Below are 14,641 nucleotides of genomic sequence, written 5' to 3'. Positions count from 1 at the left end.
ATCCTGGCGCCAGGGGCACAGGTACCCTCTCGCCCTCAGCACGCCCATTAGGGCTCCTGATGGGCATGCGCAACGCCGCCAAAACACAAGTGCGCATGCGTGGGCACGGGTAAAAATTAACCCTCCGTCCCCACGCATGCGTACTTGTGTTGCTGTCTGTACAATCATGTCAATGAATTGACATGACGCCCGCCCGGCGGTCTGACGTCATGTTGATTCATTGACATGATTGTCATGAGGGAGCTGCGGGCGGTGTCGGGCAGGGGGGGCTATGCCCCCACGCCCCAATGGACGAACCGCGCCTGGACCAGTGTCCTCTCCCCCACAGTCGATACCTAAGTGTAAATTCTCAAAGGTTAACATGAGGAATCTTCGCCTACAACTGGAGCAGGCCCCATGCACATCAATGGATGACGTGGGAGCGCACACAGGGTATTTTAACTTTTCGATTACCTCAGCTTGAGATGTACTCGCTCACATAAAGATATCGATTTCCCATCGAAACAGATGCTCAGCTCCTTGGTACAACCCTGCTTTGGCTAAGCTGTTAGAGCGGCCATGGAACTGTCGCAAGCTACAGATAAACATGCTGCGGCCGTGAAAGTCTATTAACGCGAAATACTTAAGGCGTTTTCTCAGTTTTCCTCTTAGTGTCTGCTGGTAGGAAATTACACCTCTCAGGACATTTTCAAAATTGTTAAGGAGTTCTCCAGTCCACTGAGTGCACAGAACTGTTTCTCTGTACCCTTTTAGACACAATTCAATCTGTATCGAAGTCATTTTCTCCAAGGTCAGAATATCTGTCAAGTTCCTTTGATGAACTGACATTCATTTCTAAGAAGTCTCCCGAACCTGCTAACATCTTAACAGAGTTTAATCCATTGACACCAGAAGACACCTCCAGTGTATGATATTTGTTAAATCTGCTGCCCTTGGTGACCCCTGTCCAGCATGCCACATGCACTTGACATTACCTAGTGTCTAGAGAGAGAGAGAGAGAGAGAGAGAGAGAGTAAAACTTTCTTTGTTTAATACTACTAATAATACTAAAAGATTTATATTTCAGGCAGCCTCAAGTGGCTGTGTGAGAGATGTATCTACAACAGGCAGGGCATGAGTCGGGGGTACACGCGGGTACACAGCGCCCACCCACTCTTTTCACAAGGTGGACACCGTCCCCCTGCTAAGAAGTTGGGCCCCACAGAAATATGTTGAACGTGTCCCAGTGTAATTTTGAAACACCTGAAAACGTTCATCAGCTCCTGCACGTTGTCTGCTTTCGATTCCCAGCAGCAATGAGCAGGCAGCGAGGGAGCTTTTTTCCCCCATTTCCAGCTGGGCACTGATTAAGACAGAAGTTAAGGGAGCATCAATCCTCCTTTTGATCGAGTATGGGACTGGAGGCGACAAAACAAAAGCATACAGCTTATCTCTACACAGGTACTTAAGCATGCTTTTTACTTTGTTCTATTGATGGAGCGAGGTTGGAAACAAAAATGTTTGTATACCCCTCGTGAAATGACTTCTTCATAACAGTAACATGAATTAATCGTGTGGTTTTGAAATTAACCAACATAGAATAGAATGCACAGACACAAACACACATGGGATACTAACTTGCATGTGTTGCGAACCATAATCTACTATTTAAGTGAAGTTGTCTTGTTTATTCTGCACGCATTTGTTATAATCTAACCGAAATTTGCATGAATATGCTTTATGTCTGTCTAATTGTGGCATAAATGATGGCGAATGGTGAGTAAACCACGCTTATGTGTTGCTTATATGCTAGGTAATAACTAATTGGGGTACCTTAGAATGGGGGGAGGTAAACAGAAGGGTTATATTAAAAAAATTAACGTTTATTTGTGTTTGTTTATATAATAGTTCCCATTATGGCCTATGCGGCCTATCTTAAAATGGACGCTGTCTGCGACTCCGAGTTTGTGATGAAGTACGCATGCAAGACTGAACTTGAGAAGAGCACGAGCAGCCTGAGCCTATGCAGAATGGGTCAAGGACAGTGTGGCTTGGCTACCTGAACGAGTGCCAACAAATTTGAATATCAGCATCGTGAACATGGGAAAATCATCCCAAATATCCACTTAAAGGAAACAAGCGGAAGAACACCACTAAGGACAATGGAAACTTTCTTTTTTCAAACATAATGATGACTTGGCGGAAATGTGAACAATAAGGTGATGAGGTTATGCTCATCCACCCCTCGATTTGACCAATCAGAACAGCCTAGACCCCAAAAGTTACAACTTTTAGATAGATAAGTTAGTGAAAAAGAGTATAAAAAAGGAAGTTTGGAAATATGAAAAAAGCTTGCTTTTTGATTTTATCTGTGCACCCCGACATGCTGCCGGACTGCTAAAACCTTTTTCTATGGCGCAAGGACTTTGAAATTTTTCTGAACTTTAACTTCTGAATGGGTGCGGAGTCCTTATGGGAGGTAAACATTGAGAGAGAATAGAGAGGTGTTTTTTTGGGTAGTATTCTGTCCTTAGGCTGATGTCCCTGTCCTGAAATCTTGGTAATATTAATGTATGTTTATTTTCAGAACTATTGCGCTAATAAATATAAATATAAATGTTTTGAATTTAACTTCTTTCCTTTTTCTAGGCTATTGAAGTTTAAATTACTATAAAATTAGAGTTAATAAAAAGAGGTCATGCTAGGAGATTTAGTCTATAAAATAAAAATTAAATAAATGGAGAATTAAGGTGGTCTTGTTGTCCTTAAGTTAACTTTTACTAGCGGATCCATTGACAAATAATGGTGATGTGTTTAAATGTTTCTTAAATTAAACCATGGTAATAGAACTTAACTGCAGAAATATATATAATGTACAAAGTTTAGTCTTAATTTAGACACGCCGCTATAATCCAGCAGCTCCCCTTTGGTCTTCACCGCATCCTTGGAACAGGGTAAATGTTTGTATGAGTGACTCGAAGTGTTATGGGCCCCACTGATTAGTAATGTATGAATAGCTCTCTGGGATAATGTGATGGGTTTACAGAGAATTTCTGGAGCCGCGCCGCGCCACATCAGTTAATAACTTGGTAGCAGAGCATTGGTTGCTATAGGTTGACTATGATATATAATGTATAAGGCAAAGTATACAGAATTTTGATGTACAGAATTTATGACTAACATATGTTGAGTTTGTATTGCGTTATATGTAGTCTGGAAAAGGCTTCTGGAAAGTGGGAAGCTGGTCACTCTGTCTGCAGGCAGAGGAAGTGTGACAAGTGAAGTCGCACATCACATAGTCTGTTTCAAAGTGGTGACATCGTCGTATGTTACAAGTTTAGGGACCTTTACGTGTACAAGTGGTGAATGTATAGCTAAGGCAACCTGTAAAATCTTTGGCTTAAGCACAGGAATGATTGTGTATTCTGTCTTAAAACTCATCCCTGAGAAAGTAATAGAGTTTAACCTAAGCTTGAAAGAAGGGTAAAGTAGAGGGAAGTGCTACTTTATCGGCGAAACTAAAATTCTGCAGTAGATAAGAGGTAAGCTCTGTCTACTGGAAATACAGAATACTTGTGTGATTGAAGAAACTATCACTTTGGTTTCAGCAAAACAGACAAATGGAGTTGTTTAATGTGGTTACTAACTGATTTTAGTTGTTAAAGGTGTAAATACAGTGTGCCGATAAATTTTGTAAAGGAGGGGTCAGTCGAAGTTGCAGAAGCTTGAGCAGGGCTGACGTCAAAAGTGTCACGCTGAAATTGGTCCGCTTGACTAAGGCAGGGTAAGAGTTGAATGGTATATCAGCTAAGACAGTAAAATCATTGGTTGTGCGCAAGTCAAGTGTATTTTATTCTAATTGGTGTGTTAGTGTGAACCGCGCTGTGATAGGTTGGTTTAACGAAACAGTTGCGGAAGAGTGCGTGATTGTTTTGAAAGTCAGAAAATCATCAGAAAAATTGAGTTTTATTACGGAGCGGCGAAAGAAAAATCTACATGGTTCCAAAAATTGAAAAGTGTGTTTAAAAAGGATAAGGCAGTAGTGACAAGAGAGTGATAATTGCTTCCTCCGCCTAAAACACCTGCATCGTACATGATGACAAAATATGGCTACCATACATGTATATGGTTAGAAAATTGGGCTAGATGTGCTAGAATGATGGTGCGTTAGCTTTTCCAGAAGTGGGATCTTTTAGTCTTGCAGTACTACGAAAATGATGAAGCTTGAACCAAGACCGACTCAATTTGAAGCATTAGCTGAGTGGGAAGATGAAATGCATGATTTGGAGCAAGAAAGGTTTGGAGAGTTCATAGGACCAAGAGGCAGATTTCGTGGATTTTGGAGAGAATCTCATGAGAATAGAATGTGGAGATGGATAAATGGTAATATGTGTGATGGGATGTATCCAGTTAGAATGGTTGATGAAGGGGTAGGACTGAAGTGCATGGAGAAAAGAAATAACGTGGAGACAGAAAGAAAAGGTTATGAGGATTGTGAATCAGAGGATGCAGTGCTGGAAGAGATATTGAATAGAAGACCACCACCTTATCAACCGAGTTCTATAAGTACAACCCCAAATGTTCCACCGATGGAGGATAGGTTTGCTGAAACCCCAAGACGATTTTCAAATTTTAGAGATCTTCCAGAAAGAGTAGAAATGAGATATGATTCTAATGCCCCATTAATAGAAACTAGACGTACCGGTGCACTTAAACTGCTGTAAATGAATCTCGGACCCTAGTATAAATTTCCCGATTTATGCCCTTATATAGGTATACTTTATCATTTCCTTATATAGGCATAGAAATCATTACCATATTTGGCCTAAAATACTAAAGGCGTATTTAGAAGCACCAGCTGAGTATTTTAGTCCTCCTTTTATCGTTGTATGTATTTTATGTATTTTATACATTTTATGCACTTTATGGCTTAGAAACCATATCATGCTTTTACAGTACTACTTTATAATACTGTTCGTATTATATGCATTGTACTTCATAGTAAGCTTTACTATTGTAGCAGTGAATTTTCAATGCTTGAGAAAGAAGACTGTTCAATAAATACCATTTTTATTGAAAACACCTGTCTCTCTATTCCTTTTGCACCTCTGGTGAAACTAAGCATGCATGATTGACTGAGTGAAATAGTTATCTATTGTTTCCGCAACTTTAGAGATTTGATTTCTTATTCTTGGGAAACAAAGTTGTCATGTTTTAGGTGGTTGTCAGAAACTAATCCCTTCTTGTTTATTCGAGAAAGTTTCTAGTGACCTCTGAGCTAGCTGGCACTCACAATTAAGTCTAATATAACCGGTAGACAACCTAGTAGACCTTAGTCCTACCTCTAAGGTACCGGATATATTATTCCAATGCGCAGAGCCTATTGGGAATATAGGAACTACACTACAAAACAAAATGATGAAAATAGAGGAAATGAGGTTAGAGTAGAAAGGCGAATTGAAGAACAACCAAGTACTTCTGAATATGTACGTTCTACAAATGAATTAACTGAAAAGATACAGGAACTCACTAAAAATATAGAAGCTGTAACTGTTCCTGCAACAATAGATCCTGTGATTCCAGTGTTCGAAAATCAAAAAATAAAAGAACCTTCTTTATCAATTTCTTTGAATCAGAGTTTGCAAAAAGTAAGAGAAAAGATTATCCCAATTTGGCTGAGGTTAGGCGTACCAGCCATATGACACCACCTGACTTGACTTTCAACCAAAGTCTTCCGTATACGTTTCCAACTGGTGAGGAATCTGATTCTGTGACTCCAGAGAAAAGTATAGAAAGAAATAGATTTGTCACAAACCCCAGTAGGACCAACGGAACAGGAATTGAGTGACTGGATTAAAACTTTGAAAGTAAATGAACATGAACCAAAAGTATTATATGTGGCTAGACTAAAAATCGACATGGAAGAATAAGTGGAACAATTGGAATAAATAGGTTAAAAACATATCAAGATGATGAGTTAATGTTTATGTGTAAAAGCATTACTTGAAAAGCCAAAAATATACATGACCAATTAGAAGAATTGGCAAGTGAGCTGAATGTAGATTTTGTAAAGTATAAAGTGTTACAGAAACCCTACAGAGTAGATTTTACCCAAAAAGACATTGAAAACATGAATACCGCTGGAGGAATAACCCAGATAAAAGAATTAATTGCATTGCTGAGAAAATGGGGAGACGTTGAAAAGTGAAAAGCGATATGGGCAAAGAAAAAAGAAGAAAGCAGTGATAAATCAACATTAGCGTTCCCAGTAAGAGAAAAAGAACCTGTAGTAAATGAATTCCCCATGAGAGAAATACCAGGAGGAGGATATGTACATGTTCCTTGGTCTAGACAGGATATATTGTCGTTCACAAATGATTTCCCCAGAATGAGAGAAAAGCCAGTAGAATGGTATCGCCAGGTGAATCGATTTGTCAAAGTTTCATAGGTGCTGTGGGAGGATTTAGATGGATTGTTTGGCATAGTAGTACCAGCAGATCTATGGTCCGAGTGCAAAATAACAGTGGATTGGCCTAAAACTGAATATCCACGAGCTAAAGTAACAGGTGCTCCTGGACCTGAAGTAATGCGAAAGTATGAACAAGTAATAGTGTTTCTGAAAAACAAAATCCCACCAAAAGAGACAGATTGGGTAAAGATCGACAGGACATTACAAGAACCAAAATAATCAGTACATTCATTTTACGAGAGACTGTTATTAGTATTTAAACAGTATAGTGGATATGAGGAGTTGAATGAAAAAGATATAAGTCATTTTGTATATCGTTTTGTGTTTGGATTAGGACCAGAAATAGGGGATATGATTAAGCATAATCTGATGGGATGGCAATCCTGGTCCGTCGATGAGGTCTTGAGACATGCAAAATACTGTAGTGATGAGATTGAGGTTAAGCAAAGAAAGCTTAAAGAGAAAGCCATGTGGGCACAAGTAAAAGTAGCCGAACATCAAGTAGCTCAATCAGAAAATAAAAATGCAGAAGGAAATCAGGGAAGAATGAAGAGAAATTTCAATAAAATAAAAAAGTAATGGGAAATCTGGATGAGCTGAAGAAAAAGTATCCTTGTCATAATTGCGGCTGGATAGGGCATTGGAGGAAAGAGTGTAAGTACCCACCAAAGGGTAATCCAGAAAATACAACATTGAATCTGCAGATGCAGAATGAGACAATTCAACAGCCATCCCCACAGCAGGAGGTAGTTACTCAACAGATTCAGGTGCCACAACCTCCCCTTCCACCCAGTGTAAACCTACAGAAATACAGTGAAGAGACAGGATTCTGCGGAGGAGAACAAGTAATAGGATCACCAAGCTTGAGTGCGAGTCCGCAGTATTGGTTGAAGGAAGATGGGAGTGAGTCGGATGACAGCTTCTGACGGTGCCTGAGAGAGTGAGAAGGGTGCGTGCTTGGCGCATATCTAGAGGTAGATCAATCTGGTCCTTTTATGAATGGAAATGTGAATTATGTAAATGTGACTTTCCTAGTGGACACAGGTGCTACCCATTCTACTTATTAATACACTTATACTTTGGACAGTGGACCTGTAGAGAAGCAAAAGAAGGGGCACCAGCCCTACGTTTTCACAAACCAAAATATTTTTTGATGCTGTGCGTGCTAATTCCAAAATGCCCTCTGTCCTAAGAGCACCACCCCAAACATAGGGTAAATGTCAATTTTGCTTTTGATTTGGAATAGCACCGCTTGGTAAATACATCCAATTAATGAGAGGAATAGGTAACTCTCTTAATGTCATTATATATGCGCTGAGTCTTGGTAAGTATTTCAATGCTTGTTTAATGTTCCTTTTGGAAAAAATCAATGATAGCCAGCCAACGCGTTTTGTTCTGAAACAGAACGTCTTCAGGGCAAAAGTTGTGTCAAACGCGGTCTAATCCAAAAAGGTCCTTTATATCAAACAATCTGAGACACACTACATGTTAAGAGTGATGAATGCAATCCAAGGAGTTATGGCACGAATCTAACACAAATTCGAAAGCCCGCCGCTACCGCTCAGCGGTAGCGGTGGGCTTTCGAATTTGTGGGACGTCGCGGTGTCGGCTTATTTGGCCAACAGACCAGGTTACTACCTTGGAAATAATATTCGCTTTGGATTTTGAACATTTATCCATATCTCGCAATACACAGAACTGAAATCTAAGTTAGATTCATGCCATAATATAAGGACACAATGTTGAGAAAACTTTTGTTTACGTACACAATTACTATATGATGGATAACTCCTTGGATTGCGTTCATCACTCTTAACATGGAGTGTGTCTCAGATTGTTTGATATAAAGGACATTTTTGGATTAGACCACGTTTGACACAACTTTTGCCCTGAAGAAGTTCTGTTTCAGAACGAAACGCGTTGGCTGGCTATCATTGATTTTTTCCAAAAGGAACATTAAACAAGCATTGAAATACTTACCAAGACTCAGCGCATTTATGTATTAAATCTTTTATTGAGCACAGGCAAACATTATGCACCTCCAAGATGTTATGTGGGCCGGCACCACTTTGGGGAAGCCAAAGTCTGAAACCCCACTGATACCCAAGACATGGCTAGTGGGGCACACTGTTCGTTAACACAGCAAGCCGCCTACAACCCAACCGGGCCGGCCGCGTCATAAGAAGTGCTACAGAGGTGCAGGCTATGTAGTAAAGTGCAACATGAAGGAAACATAGAACTGTAAACAACCCCCCTTTACCCTTCCCACCCTTACCCTCCCCTCTCCTTGTCCATTTCCGGGAATAATTGGTTGGCTACTGTCGTCCATTAGTGGTCAGGTGGTGCTGCGCTTGTCGGGTCTGTACGCTTGTGGGAGCGTGTCTTGGGTTCTGGGAGAGGTGTTTCTGCAAGGCGCAGCAGACGCAGGTAGCGTGGGCAGCTCACCTCACGGAATTCCCCCGTAAGTAGGGCGAGGAATGGTCGCCAGAGCTCCGCAAATTCCGTTCCCCTCCCTGCCGCTGCCAGTGATAGTTTCTCCATGCCCAGGATCGCCCAGAGCCGGTGGAGCCACCCCAGCTGTTGCGGAGCTTGGACTGCTCTCCAATGGGCCACAATGTTCTGGACCGCTGCCCCCAGAGCAAGTGCGATCAGCCGCCCCCTCCAGGACTTCAGAGGATACCTGAGAGCATTCGGGAGGCCTAGTATAATGTATGCTGGGAAGCGCGGCAGCTGTGTATCTAGGTGTGCGTCTATGAGATCCAGGATAGGGTTCCAATAGGGGCGAAGCGCCTCGCAGCTCCACAGTAAGTGTTCCAGTGTTCCTAGTTCCCCGCACCCCCTCCAGCACCTGTCGCTAACTCGGGCATCCCATTGGTGTAATCTCTCAGGGGTGTGGTACCAGTAGGTGGCTACTTTAGTTAGGGTCTCGGTGAGCCCGGTGTGGTGTGCTGAGTGTCTGGCCCTGTGGTACACCCCTTCCCATTCTTTCCTTGTGAGCTGCCGCCCCAGATCCCTCTCCCACCTGACCTGTCCCGCGTTGTATGTGTGGGCCTGAGTGAGGAGCAGCTGTTGATAGAGGTCCGAAATCAGTTTTTTATCCGATGTGCGTGTCAGCAGCCACTTTTCATAAGGCGTGAGGTGTCGTTGGGCACCAGGCTGGATCGAAGGGTGGAGCACCCAGTGCCGCACCTGCAGGTACTGCAGGCGTTCCGATTCGGCTACACCGTAGTCTGCCTTGACTTGCTGGAACGGGAGGATCCCCTTGAGGTCGAACATGTGGCCCGCCGCCCTACAGGGCGTCGTTCACCAGGTCGTAAACGCTCCGACGTCCAAGCCTGGCGTGAAGTCAGGATTTCCGAAAATGGGGGTCATCGGCGAGGGAAAGGTGGTCAGTCCCCTGGCCACGGCCACTCTATCCCACACTCTCAAGGCGGTGCTTGTGATTTCAGAGGCGTACAGGTTAGGGGGCCTGTGCTGGCGTGGCAGGAAAGGCACGCCCTGAAGGGTACGACCTGCTACCGCCTGGTCCTGGAAGAGCCAGTGCTTGCCGGACTCCAGTTGAAACCACTCCACGAAGGTGCCCAATTGCGCCACCTGGAAGTGCAGGGTGAGGTCGGGCACACCGACCTCCCCGTTCGCTGGGGGCAAAGTGGCGAGAGTATGCTTAAACCGCGGTCGGCGGCCGTTCCAAATGAATCGCGACAGCTCCGATTGGGTCTGTTGAAGCCAGCCAGCTGGGGGATTCAAGGGGAGCGTCTGGAACAGATATAAGATCTGCGGTAGCAGCGTCATTTTAACTGCGGCAATTCTGCCTAGCCACGATAATGTAAGCGGCTTCCATCGCCGTAGCTGCTCCCGGAGTTTGTTTGTGAGCGCCTCATAGTTGACTCGTGCAGTGCCCCGCACAGTAGGGGCCAGGCGGACGCCCAGGTAAGGGACGGCTGCGTCCGACCACTGCATTTTGAATTCGGACTTAATCTCGGCCACCACGTCCGGACACAGGGAGATGTTCAGGGCTTCGGACTTCGCTTCATTGATTTTAAAACCCGAGGCCAGGGCAAAGGTATGAAGCTCCACAAAGAGAGCACGTAGGGATTGCATCGGGTCGGTGAGGGACAGCAGAATGTCGTCAGCGTACAGGCTGATTTTGTGCGTGTCAGCCCCAAATTTAATGCCGGAGATAAGTGCATGTTGTCGCACCCTCTGAGCCATCGGCTCCAAGTACAGTGCGAATAGGAGCGGCGATAGTGGGCAGCCCTGGCGCGTGCCCCTGCCAATATCGAATCTCGGGGAGGTATGGCCGTTCACCCTCACGGTGGCGTTGGGCCGGCGGTAGCAATTGAAGATGCGGTGGCGGAGTTTCTCCCCAAACCCAAAGTGGCGAAGAACATGATCAAGGTAGGGCCAATGCACCCTATCGAATGCTTTCTCCGCATCGATGGTGAGGAGCATGCAGCCCGGTTTAGTGCGCGACCCGGCCTCTATGAGGTGCAGCACTCGCCTGGTGTTGTCGCTGGTCTGCCGTTGGGGGATAAAGCCCGATTGGTCAGGGTCTATCAGCTGCTGCATGTATGGTGCAATGCGGCCTGCTAGTATGCCGGTGTAGAGCTTCAGGTCTACATTCAGCAGCGAGATGGGCCTGTACGAGCTGCAAGCCGTCGGGTCACGGCCCGGCTTGGGAATTACAGAGATAGACGCCTCCAGCAGGTCCGGGTGTATGGCACCAGGCGTGTCGAAGGTGTTAAACAGGTCACGCAGGAGGGGGGCAAGCTGCTGACAAAAGGCCTTGTAGAAGGCCGCAGTATAGCCGTCGGGTCCCGGGGATTTCCCCACTTTGAGGCGGGCAATTGCAGAGATGACTTCCTCCAGGCCTATGGGCCGCTCCAGAAAGTCCACTTGGGCTTGGGTAAGGGTGGGGAGCTCAGCACCCTGCAAATAGGTCGGTCCTGCCGCAGGGTCCAAGTGATCCGCATCGTATAGCGCTGCGTAAAAGTTGCCGAAGGCCGCTGCTATAGCCGCGTCCTCCGTGATCTGGCCGCCACTAGCAGATAGGAGGGAGCGCACCTGCTGCCGTTGGGTTTGCGCCCGCAGTCTGCTCGCCAGAAGCTTCCCGCAGCGGTCGCCTCCGGTGTAATAGGCGTGCTTTAGGCGCATAGCGGCGTATTCCGCCACGTCCTGGTTTAAAGCTGCCAACATTTTCCGCTCGGCGCATAATTGGCGCCATGCCCGTGCTGCCCCTGTGCGTTGGTGCATTTGTTCCAGTTCCGCCACCCGCTTGGTAAGCTCGGCACGCTTTAGAGCCCGTTCTCTGTTGTTGGCGGTGGCTACGGAGATAAGTTCACCATGTAGGACCGCTTTGAGGGCTGCCCACTGAGTGGCCTTTGTGGTGTCGTCATTGGCGTTGTGTTCCAAAAAGTGGTCAATCGCGGTCTTGAGCCGTGTTTGGGTGTTGGGCAGCTGCAAGAGGCCATCACGCAGCCTCCAGTGCCGTTGTGGGGCTGGCGTGGCTCCCACTCGAAATGTCGCTACCACCGGGGAATGATCCGATAGCGCGGCTGGCATTATCTCCACCTCCTTGACCTGCAGCGCCAGTTGAGAGGAGCACAAAAAATAGTCCAGCCTCGCATAAGTCTTGCGCGCCGCCGAGTAATATGTGTAGGCCGTCGTCTGGGGGTGGGTGTGTCGCCATAAATCTATGAGACCCAAGTCCGCTATGTGTGCGTGTCCTGCAGCCGTGAGTGCGCCTACTTGCCCGGATCTCTGGCCTGAGCGGTCTGCTGTGTTGTGAAATACAATGTTGAGGTCTCCACCCAATAATAAGTGTGTGTGTGTGGTGGATGTTGAGGCCTCCAGCGCCGTGTGTAAGAACCTCTCTTGTCCCTCTTTCGGGGCATAGACCGAACCCACAAGCAAAGTATGGCCTGCAACCTGGAAGCTATAAAGTAGAAGCCGCCCTTTAATTTCAGCTTCTTTCTGAAGGACCCTCCCCTCGAATGACTTAGCTACTAGAATTGCTACCCCTGCTGCTTTCTTCAGGGATGAGGAGAAGAACTGCCAGGGAAAGGCGCGCGATTTGAGTCTGTGCTGGTCGCTGCGGACAAGGTGCGTTTCTTGGAGGAGGCAGATGTCCGCCTTGGAACGCTCGAGGAAGGACAGTATTGCTTTGCGTTTGTTCGGACTGTTGAGACCCCGCACATTAAGCGAGAGCACTGTTAGGTGTCGTGTCATGTCTGAGGCAACAGGGGAGATGCCAGATCCCACCTGAAGGCGATGGGCGCGGGCTGATGGACCATGGAAGACACTGCGCTGGAAGTCCTACTGACTCCGTCGGTGGTGGTAGAATCCCCTGGACAAGGAGAGCCCCCCCAACCCTCCCCCTCTTCCCCCAACTCCCCCCCAACCCCAACCCCAACTGGTGCAACTCCCCCCTCCCACAGCCCTCGTTGTCCCGGTGTCCAAACAATGAAAAAGGTGCAAGCATCGATGTAACTCCCTCCCCCCTTCCCACCCTCTGCCCATGTCAACTCAACCATAAAGAAGTTTGATCCATCATAGTCCCAGATCCAGGCGAATGTCCGCTGGATCCGTGGTAAGGGAAACACTTGGAGTGTAGGCGATGGCGACGGTGACGGCGGACAGTGCACGTCCCCGTCCGGGTCGGCCATCAATGTGACGGCGAAGAAATAGTGCGGGTTAGCGAGGCTTCGCCCCCGCCACCGGAGTGAGCCATCCCAGCCGAGCCGTAACCCCGCAGGTCCGTGAGCCCCCGGCCGGGGGTCAGTCGTTGTCCTGGTTCGCTAGGCCTTGTGCGACGGTCTCCACTGCTGCTCGTTGGCCTTCTGCTATCTCTTTGGTGGCGGGACGCCGCGGCCTGTGTCGCCGCCGCTGCTGCAGCCATCGTCCCGGCGCTTCCTCGCTGGCGGTGCCCCCCACCCCCGGGTTCTCAGCCTCAGTCGGCTCCTCGATGTTCAGGAGGCTGCATGCCTCCCTGAGGGAACGGATCTGGTGGAGATTGTTGCCCATCTTGAACACAAGTCTAAAGGGGTGCCCCCAACTGTAGGAGATGTGGCGATTCCGCAGCTCTGCTGTGACAGGTCGGAAGATGCGTCTCTTCTCCAGGGTCAGCGCTGCAAGGTCTTGATATAGAGCAGGGGAGTGTGCGCCATAGGACACCGGCGCCATCTGGCGCGCCTTGTTGAGGATCTCCTCTTTGGTCCGAAAGTCCTGCACGCATACTAGGATGTCAGCCGGGTGGGCCGTTGCCGCTCTAGGTGGGCCCGTTCTGTGCACTCTGTCTAGGCCCAAGGGAGAGTCTGTCGGCCGGCCTAGGATATGATTGAACAGGCCCTGAGTAAACTGAAAGAGGTCCTCTGTGTCTGGGGAATGCTTCACCCCCCGGATTCTGATGTTATGCCGCCTGGAGCGGTTCTCCAGATCCTCGGCATGGGTCTGGAGGTCCACTTGCTGGTCGTGTATGCGCACCAGTTCCTGTCGCAGCGCCTCAATTTCTGTATCCCGTGCGTCGCTCTTCGTTTCTAGGTCCGCTACCCTCTCACCAATGGCGTCGGTGTCTCGCCGCACCTCCTTTATCTCGTCTTGGAGTTCTTTCTTCAACGCCTGTATGTCTTCGCGCAGCCCCATGAAGAGCGACTCCAGGAAGGAGCGCGTGACCGGGCCCTCTGGATCCGCCTGTCCCTGGGACGGAGAGGTCCGGCTTTTCTTCTCGGAGCCCGCTCGGTGGCTGGTCGTCGCGACATCCGCCTTTTTCCCCACTGCGCCGGGGGTGAAGAGCTCGGCAATGGAGCGGTCCTTCCTTGTCCTAGCGTTGGGCATGGCCCCTGTGATATCCCTTGCCCAGCAATCGGCTGCTACCAGTACCGGTGGCCTCAGGCTGTAGGTGCAGCTATGACTCGTGGCGTCCGGCACGTGGGCAGCGGAGAGGGTGGTGCGTCCGGTGTGGTGGCTATGTGTCCAGCCAGGTGCCGGCGTCCCAATGTGGCCCCGCTGTGAGGGCCCAGCTGTGAGGGCCCCGCCAGAGGTTCCCCACGCAGGCAGGAGTTGAGCCGGGGGTGGGAGCCTCCTCTCGCCGTGGTGTTCAGGAGTGTCCTCCGGCCGGCATCTGGGCTAGTGCGGAGTCCGCCGCTCGGGCCTGCAGCGCGTGCGGGAGGGCAGGGCTGGGCTGGGTGCCAAAAG

This window comes from Lissotriton vulgaris, chromosome 5, assembly GCF_964263255.1.
Source record: "Lissotriton vulgaris chromosome 5, aLisVul1.2, whole genome shotgun sequence".
In the NCBI taxonomy this organism is placed as follows: domain Eukaryota; kingdom Metazoa; phylum Chordata; class Amphibia; order Caudata; family Salamandridae; genus Lissotriton; species Lissotriton vulgaris.
Note: the sequence above shows the minus strand (reverse complement) of the source record.